The sequence below is a fragment of the Setaria viridis genome, chromosome 6, assembly GCF_005286985.2.
Source record: "Setaria viridis chromosome 6, Setaria_viridis_v4.0, whole genome shotgun sequence".
NCBI lineage: Eukaryota > Viridiplantae > Streptophyta > Magnoliopsida > Poales > Poaceae > Setaria > Setaria viridis.
Genome location: NC_048268.2, coordinates 10,493,102 through 10,502,191, shown reverse-complemented (window position 1 = coordinate 10,502,191; position 9,090 = coordinate 10,493,102).

Genomic DNA, 9,090 nt, shown 5'->3' with positions numbered 1-9,090 from the left:
CATGCAATTTGTTGGATGTGCACAACTTTTTGTCCTATAAGTTTATATAAAATATTCTAGATTTATAAATTATTATTATGTGAGTTTCTATAATTTGTTTATACATTTTTGTTTTTAAGTTTATATAATTTGTTCGACGTGTATAATTCATATAATTTGTTCGATGTGTATAGATTTCCCTCAACTGGCGCAATACACAGTTAAATTCGGCAAAAATAGCGTAAGAGATTAGATTCGAACTCATGACCCACTAAGTGAGACATTCAAGAGCTACCACTGCACTACTCAAATGTTCGTGATGTTCAATATTTTTGTTCGTGTTGTACCTTTTTTATCATGTTTAATTTTGTTCCCAGAAAATAGAAATTTGTTCGTGGTGTTCAAGTATTTGTTCGCATTAGTTAGATCTAATTAATCCATATGTTAAAAAATATTTTTTAAAAATATTATCCAAACATAGTCGAGTGGTGTCTTGTTTTGAAGATCTTGTCGTAATAAACATAATGGTGTAACTAAAATTTAATTTGGATGTTTGTTTTAGGAGTTATGAATTTTTTATTTTTAGATTTGCATGCAAGTGCGTCACATCATCATTTTTATCTTTTTTGCATGCATGCTCTCTCCACGTGTATTTTCTTTCCACTAATCTTGCATGCACCATGCATCTTCTTTCCAATAATTGTTACATGCATCGGTAAAGCGGGACCTTCTGCTAATTATTCGGCTGAAAGTAGTCCACCAATCCGTGTGCACGCACGTGGTGGACTAACGTGCTAATTAAAAGGTGACAAACGTAGATTTGCCGCCGCTGGCTATGTATAGCCGCGCCCGGCTTTCTACTTACGCCGAGGCAGCGACTCCGGCCTTCCACGGACCCGTGATGACAAAAAGGAGCGTCTCCGCCCGCCGGATATATCCATGCATGCTGCTGACTTCCGGCCGGCATCGCGATGCCCAGAAACCAAAGGAAAGGAACGGCCGTGAGCAAGCTTGGATTGGAGGACGCGGCCTCGCTCGACCACCATGCTCTGCGCGCTCCTTGGCTGGCGGCGGCTCGCCTATTAACACGGCAGCTCGCCGCGATGCCGCACATGCCAAATTGTTGCCCGCTACGCACCAGGACCCGTGCTCATCTCCAACAGCGTCGTCGGAGCACGTGTGGCGGTGCGGGCGCGGCCGGCGGGCGCGAGGCACTTGCTGTGGCGCGGTGATTGGACGCCCGGGGAGGAGCGAGTGAAGAAAACGCGTTCGGGAGGCTCGCTCTCGTTCACAATCACACACGCGGCGGCGGGCAGACCACGCGGAAGGCCAGGCCAGGCCAGGGCGCGCGGCCGAGACGACGGACGGCCGGGACGTACAGTACCAAGAGTAAACGGGGGCCGCGTGGGACATGATGGACTGTCTAGCCGGTGCACCCCTCCTGCCGGGATTCATACAACCGGCGCCACCAGCCAGGCCGGTCGCTTCCTCACCATCATACTAGTAGTATGAGCTACCAGTATACTGCCGACTGATGACACCGGCCAATTATTCGCCCGATTGCGTTAGGACAGCAAAGCGTTTTTAATATGAAAAATGCCACTAGTATTATGTTATTTCGTCGTCGGCAGATGAGTGTGTAATGATAATGTAATAATCAACTGAAACGAATCGGTGCTCATAACTTGATGTCTGGTTCCAGGGGCTAAACTTTAACCCCGTCATATCGGATGTTTAGATACTAATTAGGAATATTAAACATAGTCTAATTATAAACTAATTACACAGATGGAGACTAATTCGTGAGACGAATCTATTAAGCCTAATTAGTCCATGATTTGACAATGTGGTGCTACAGTAACTATTTGCTAATGATGGATTAATTACGCTTAATAGATTCGTCTCGTGAATTAGCCTAGGGGTTCTGCAATCAGTTTTATAATTAGCTCATGTTTAGTCCTCCTAATAAGCATCCGAACATCCGATGTGACAGGGCTAAACTTTAGCCACTGGTATCCAAACAGCCCCTTAAGAGGGGAGAGGTGAATTAGGCAACTTAAAATCCTTAACCTATAGTTTCCACTAGTTGCATTAAAACATAAACTAGATCATGCTATCTAGATGTGCAATCTATGGTTGATCTAGTATGAAACCATTATTCCAAAACAAGTTTTGCAACCTATAGCCAATATCAAGATACTACTTAAGGAAAGTAAAGGCACACAAGTTGCAAGTATGAAATGCGGAAATGTAAGGAGGAGATGATCGGAAGCAAACTCTTGACACAAGTATTTATCCCTAGGTACCGGTAGGCACTAAGCCACCACAAGTCCACGTAGTTAAAGCACTCACATAAGAGTATTGCTTTCCGATCACCAAGTCTCTCCCAAGGTGCCCCTTGACTTGCCAAAAAGGCTCGGCCACAAAGGCTCACGCCAAGTTCCTCGGTCACCTTGATGCCGTCTTCACTAAGGAGCTTCTCCATGAAGGAAAGGGATCTCCACATTCCATGCACAAGGTCATCGACGTAGCTCCACACGAAGCCGGAGGGTCGAAGACTTGTCGGCGAGCCACCAAGGCTCCAAGGCGCTGGCACACCTCTTGTACAGTGGTGGTTCACTCTAGAACCTAATCACAAGGTCCGCACACCTTGCACTCACTCCTCTCTAGGCCTATTCTAGCACTAATCACTCTCCTAAGCTTGTGCTAAGCCTTTGATGGATCACTTAATCACTTTTGGTTGCATGGATGTGTTCTTAATGAGTCTTGGTCTTCAATGCATCCCTAGACACTCCAGCAGCTCTAAATGGGCAAGTGGTGGGGGTATAAATAGCCCCAAGGTCTTAAAGAGCCGTTGCTCTAACAGCTAGTGAAAAAATACCATCGGATGTTCTGATGGTCTATTTTTAGCCTGCATCGGAACATCCGGTGCAACTAGCCGTTGGCTTCCTATGCACAAGTTCCAGAGGAATTCATCTGACGCTTTATCCGATGCCCCCATTGGATCATCCGGTGCCACTGTTCACATCACATAGCCATTGGATCCCTTGACATCATTGCTCTGACGCTTTCTCTGATGGTGCCGTTGGATCATCCGGTGCTGAAGAATTTTTGCCCAAAACCTCTCTGAAACTTATCGAAGAAAATATGGTTCGTCCGACGGTCAACTCCATAGGGCATCGGAACATCTAGTGCTATAAGGTTTCCTTAGTGGATTGCTCTGACGTTTGTAAAATTACCCCCATCGGATCATCCGGTGCACTCAAGATTTTTTCCTAAATTTCCTGTTGTACCAATTGTTCCGATAGTTTCTCCAACGCTTCTCAGGTGGGGCATCGAAACATTTGATGGTGTATTTTTTATTCCAATTCATCCAATGCAGGCACCAAAGATACCGTCACTTGGATGGCCTACAATTATTCTCTCTCTGAATTTTCTCTATCATTTGGATGCTTAAAAATACCATAGAATAATCCTGGATATCATTGAGGGATATGGGTACCCATAGGTCCCCACTAACTAGGATGCTGGTCGGACCTGACAAGTGGGTCCGCCCGACCATGGCATACGGGCCGAGGATATGAAGTTACTTGGAGTACACGTCAAGACAACTAGACTGTCCAAATCTACCCGGATACCGTGGGATGTGTATTGTAATCCGACTTAGATTACCTTCAATGTAATACCGAATATATTATATTCAAACCGACTTGTAACTCTTGGTCGCCAGACTATATAAGGCGGCTAGGGGCGCTCCCTAAGGGCAATGAACAATAGATCATCAGATCAATCTTGAGCAATACAATCCACCAAAATACAGGATGTAGGGTATTACTCTCCGGAGGCCTGAACCTGTCTAAATCTCTTGTGTCCCCTTCATGTTCTCGCGATCACCTTCGAGTTCTTGATCTCGTAATCGCCCTCACCTACAAATCAACCACTTGGGTAACCCCCTGGTGGACTGCCGGGCCCATAACTTTGACAGTTGGCACGCCAGGTAGGGGTGGTTGAGAGATCCTTTTGCGACCTCGATGACATCCCGTCCTGGCATCATCTTCCCCGAGAGCATGAAGGATTTTCTCGCAAACGCCCACCCATGCCCTTCGATCTAATCGCGGGGCTCCAAGTGCGCTGCCTTCATGCCGAAGCACTCAACATGGAGGACCACCTCCATCCTCTTGTTACCGCGCTCAGCCAAACCCTATGCAAAGTTCACACAATCAGAGCTCTGCAAAAGAAATCGGATCCCAAATATAAGTCCTACAAGTGGTCGGTGCACTTACGCGCAGCATCTCGGTGATCTTGGAACCCGACTCCAGCAGCCTAGCAAGAGCCGCCTGATGCTGTGCTATATCCTCAGCCACAGCCTCGGAGAAAAGAAAGGCATGAGGGTCATCTGCTCCACCCAAGGGGGGAAAGTTGGGCAACAGATCATTCATGGCGCCCCACCTTGTGGAAGATTGGCCCCGACGTCCTCCTCCTCCTCAGCCGCGTCCTCGACCTTGGCGTCCTCCTCCCCAGCAGCGTCCCTGACCTCGACGTCCTCCTCCCTAGCCGCGTCCTCAACCTCGGTGTCCTCATGGGCCTCCTCCTCAACCTCGATCTCCTCTTCTGTCTCCTTGGTAAGCCCGGGGCCGGCCATGCTATCGTCAACGGCTTTAGCATCGACCTCAACTTGTTGCAGCGCTGGAGTTGGCACAACCCCTTCAGTCAGGTCACACCTGCCAGTCCCAACCTCCGCAACCGGCGACTGTTTGATAGTGCAACCGCTGGTGGCCTCAGTCTGGGTTGAGCACATGTTCAGCTGAGCGCTGCTGTTATCAGAACGTTGGCCAGCTCTGTATTGTCACCATAGCAAGCAACCCAGGCAAAAATCAGACTACTGTCATAAGCATAGAAATTACAAAGGGCGGTGACACTTACAGAGTACTCTTTTTCCTAAAGCGCATCTTCGGGCACAGCTGCTATGGCGGAGCGGGCGTATCTCTACTAGAGATGTCGTGCATCTTCTCCTTCAATGCCTCCTTGAGACACGCCGTGTCAGCCCTGGTGGTTTCCCTAAGCTCTAGCTCCTTGTCCTACACAGTCGGGTTCAGCGCGTCGGATGCTGCCTCGTCGCCCGACCTAGTAGCAGTAGCAGTACTCGCCGCGGCCTTCTTCCTGCCGGCAAGCTTCTTCTTCCCAGTCGGCTGGGATGCCTTGGAAAGGGGCCACTTGCGAACAGTCTGCTAGGTCTTCTGACTTGCGTCTTGACCTTTGTCGTCCTCACCGGCCGCACTAACGGCAGGTCCAAGAGAAGAGTCAAAGTCAAATGCAAGACTGGGCGGTGGTGCGACTGGCACGTCAACCGAACATACCGTGGGAGGTGCTACTTGAGACCCGCCAGGCAACGGTGGGAGACAAAAAAACGCAGGGCTCTCCCTAAGTTCAAGTCATGGTTTCAAGTCAGCAAGATTGCAAATAAGCTACACATTACATCAAAACAAAGTTGAGTACGATCTTACCGGGGTAGGCGATGTCCTCCTCAACGAAAAGGCCTTAGGGGTGTCCTGGTTGCTGACCTCGCCCTTGAACAGCCTGGACACTCGGCGAAAAACTTCATCATCGAAAACTTCACCAGCAACCTCCCGAGTTGGATCATCCAATCCCGAGTACTCGTAAGATGAATGTACTCGGTATTTAATTGGCTGAATGTCCCTCTGACAGAAGTTGATGCCAGTAGCTACAGGCATCAGTCCCTGCGTCTTCAGGTTCGTGATCTTCACCAGCAACTCATTTGACTTGGACCTGTTCCTCCGAGGTCAGCTGGTTCTGCCACTTGGCCACTGACACAAGCCCAAAACCAGTACACGGCAGCACCTCGAGCTTCTGATTGGCAATAAGAAACCACTTGGCATGCCACCCCTTGTGCAAATCCTTCAACTGAAGGTCAAAATATTCATGCACCTTCTTGGGATGCAGTGAGAATCCAGCCCCCCCCCCCCCCCCCCCCGCCAATAACGCTATCTTTCCTATCCTTAGTTTTTATGGGCTTCAACTGATAAAGATGGCGGTGCCATAGATTGAAGTGCAGGGGATGCCTAAGAATGCTTCGCACAGATGAATGAAGACAGAAATGTCCAGGATCGAGTTAGAGTTAAGATGTACCAACTCGACCTTGTAGTAATGAAGGAGGCCGCGAAAGAAATCTCCAGTGGGGATCCCAAATCCACACTGAAAGAACGGCACGAAGACCACCACGTCTGTGTCCTCGGACTGGAACTCCTGACCGACGGTGGGCTTCCACTCGAGCAGCTCTTGCAGACCAAGGAGCCCACGTCGACGAGGGCCTGGATCCGCTCATGCATCATCACGCTCTTCATCCACACCGAGGACGGAGATGGAGCATTGGGTTGCGCCATTGCTTTGCAAACTTGTGGTTTGGATCTAAAAAGCACTAGGGTTTGTTGCGCATAAAGTTACACAGCGGCTCGGGTGATGGCGGCGCAGCAGCTCAGGTGGCGGTGGTGGCGCGTGTGCGAGAGGATTAGGGAATGTGGTGGCGCAACATAGGGTTCGCGAATGCGACGACGGAGTACTCAATGAGCTCGAGGTGGTGGCGCTATGAGAGGTTGAAGATAAGAATGGCAACGGTCCTGCGCCCCTCGCACTTTTAAAGGAGATGACGGCGTCAATTATGAACAGAAATCGCGGGCCCTTCCATTAGTGCTGCGCAACGTGCCAGGTGAAATTTTCAGATCCTTCTGTTAACGCCATGTGCGCCTGATGGATTTTGCGAGATTTATGTTATGTTTTTAAGGGCTAGATGCTCAAATCTACTTAGCGTGCCTCCGCGACCCTGCCAGTCCTCACCGTCGGGGGCTTGGCGCCCAAATCTACTTGGTGCACCTCCGCGGCCCTGCCAGTCCTCACCCTCGAGGGCTGGGCGTCTATTTCTACTCGGCACGCCATCACGGCTCTGCTAGTCCTCACCCTCGGGGGTTGGACACCCAAATCTACTTGGCGCGCCTCCGTGGCTCCGCCAGTCCTCACCCTCGGAAGTTGGGCGCCTATTTCTACTCGGCGTGCCTCCGCGGCCCTGCCAGTCCTCACCCTCGGGGTCTGGGTGCCTATTTCTACTCGGTGTGCTCCCGCAGCCCTGCCACTCCTCAGCCTCAGAGGCTGGGCACCTATTTCTACTTGGCGCGCCTCCACGGCCCTGCCAGTCCTCACTCTCGGGGGCTGGGCACCCAAATCTACTTGGAACGCCTCCGTGGCTCCGCCAGTCCTCACCCTCAAGGGCTGGATGCCCAAATCTACTCGGTGCGCCTCCACAGCTTCGCCAGTCCTCACCCTCGGTGGCTGGATGCTTATCTCTACTTGGCACACCTTCGCAGTCTTGTCAACCCTCAGCCTCGGGGGCTGGCCGCCTAAATGTACTCGGCTAGCCTCCGCGGTACGACCAGTTCACAACCCCAGGGATCAGCATTCCAGTCTCAAAACAGCATGCCTCCGCGACCTCATAAAACACCAGAAACAGATGCAAAGATAGGTTTTCTAAAATCAAATTTCCGGCATTACATATCACAAAGCGTGTGCGAATAGCTCCAGGATAGACAACATTCTAGGATAAGAAGCTACAACGTAGAAAAAGAAAAAAGTGCAATACAAAGAAAGCTGTGCTTCAAGCTTCCTTGCCGGGGTCCTAGACAAAGTTGGGAGGGTTCACGATACAACCTCCTCGTGAGGATTCTTCTAGCATCGTTACCTCCTGACTCGATCGCAGAGACTTCGAAGGAAAGGAGCACCTGGGCATTCTTCACGAGAATTCTTCTAGCATCAGGAGTATTGGTGGACGCTACTCTTATCAAACACTATAAGCTTCAAGCCAACAAGCACTATAACTCGAGCCATGACCCTCCAAGACGAAGGGCAGGTCTATTTATAGCCGGGCCGCCGGCTACCCTCCAAGACGACACAGTAAGCATATGAAGACGCACGACAGAGCCCCCCTCCCTAACACCAATGTGACTCTACAGTACTCACGTGGTGGCCAGCCTTATATTCAAGTACTGACGGAGCAGTGCTCTCATATAACTGCTCTAACGGAGCAGTATCCCGTGCAGCTACCATGACAAAATAGTATTCCTATGCAGCTCCTCTGATGCAGCGGCAACCCTATGAACAAGGACCTTTTGTTGTCTACCTATCATCGCTTCAATCTTTATCTCCAAGAGACTTGGGCGCGGATTTTTGGTCGGCATGCTTCCGTGGCTGTGCCTGTCTCCGTGCCCAGGCACTGAAGATTGCTTCAAAGAGACAACTCCTTTTTTGACCATTGAACTGATTATCCTAATTGCTTTAATGCTCGGGGGCTACTCCTACGGAGTGCATCTCGCGACACCCTCCGCACCCATCACTTCAACCTACGGGACGTCAGCGTCCATCAACTCGGCGCTCGTCCTCGCTTTATGTGTTGGCCCTCGCTCGCTCGGATTTTCTTTCCTTTTTGAGCACTGCGCAACCTCTCCATCACCATGACGTTATCACAACTTCAGCCGACCTAAATTCAAGCTTCGCCGTGACGACCTCAAGTTCCTGTTCACCGACACATTGCTTGGGGGCTTGAGGGATATGGGTATCCTATAGGTCCCCACAGACTAGGATGCTGGCCGGACCTAACTAGTGGGCCCGTTCGACCAGGGCGTACGGGCCGAGGACATGAAGTTACTTGGAGTACACATCAAGGCAACTAGACTGTTCAAATCTACCCGGATACCATGGGACGCGTATTGTAATCCGACTTAGATTACCTTCCATGTAATACCGAGTAGATTAGATTCAAACCGACTTATAACTCTTGGACGTCAGACTATATAAGGCGGCCAGGGGCGCCCCCTGAGGGCAACGAACAACATATCATCAAATCAATCTTGAGCAATACAATCCACCAAAATACAGGACGTAGGGTATTACTCTCTGGAGGTCCGAACCTGTCTAAATCTGTCGTGTCCCCTTCGTGTTCTCGTGATCAACTTCGAATTCTTGGTCTCATAATCGCCCTCACCTACAAATTAACCACTTGGGTGACCTCTTGGTAGACTGCCGAGCTCATAACTCCAACAATCAAGG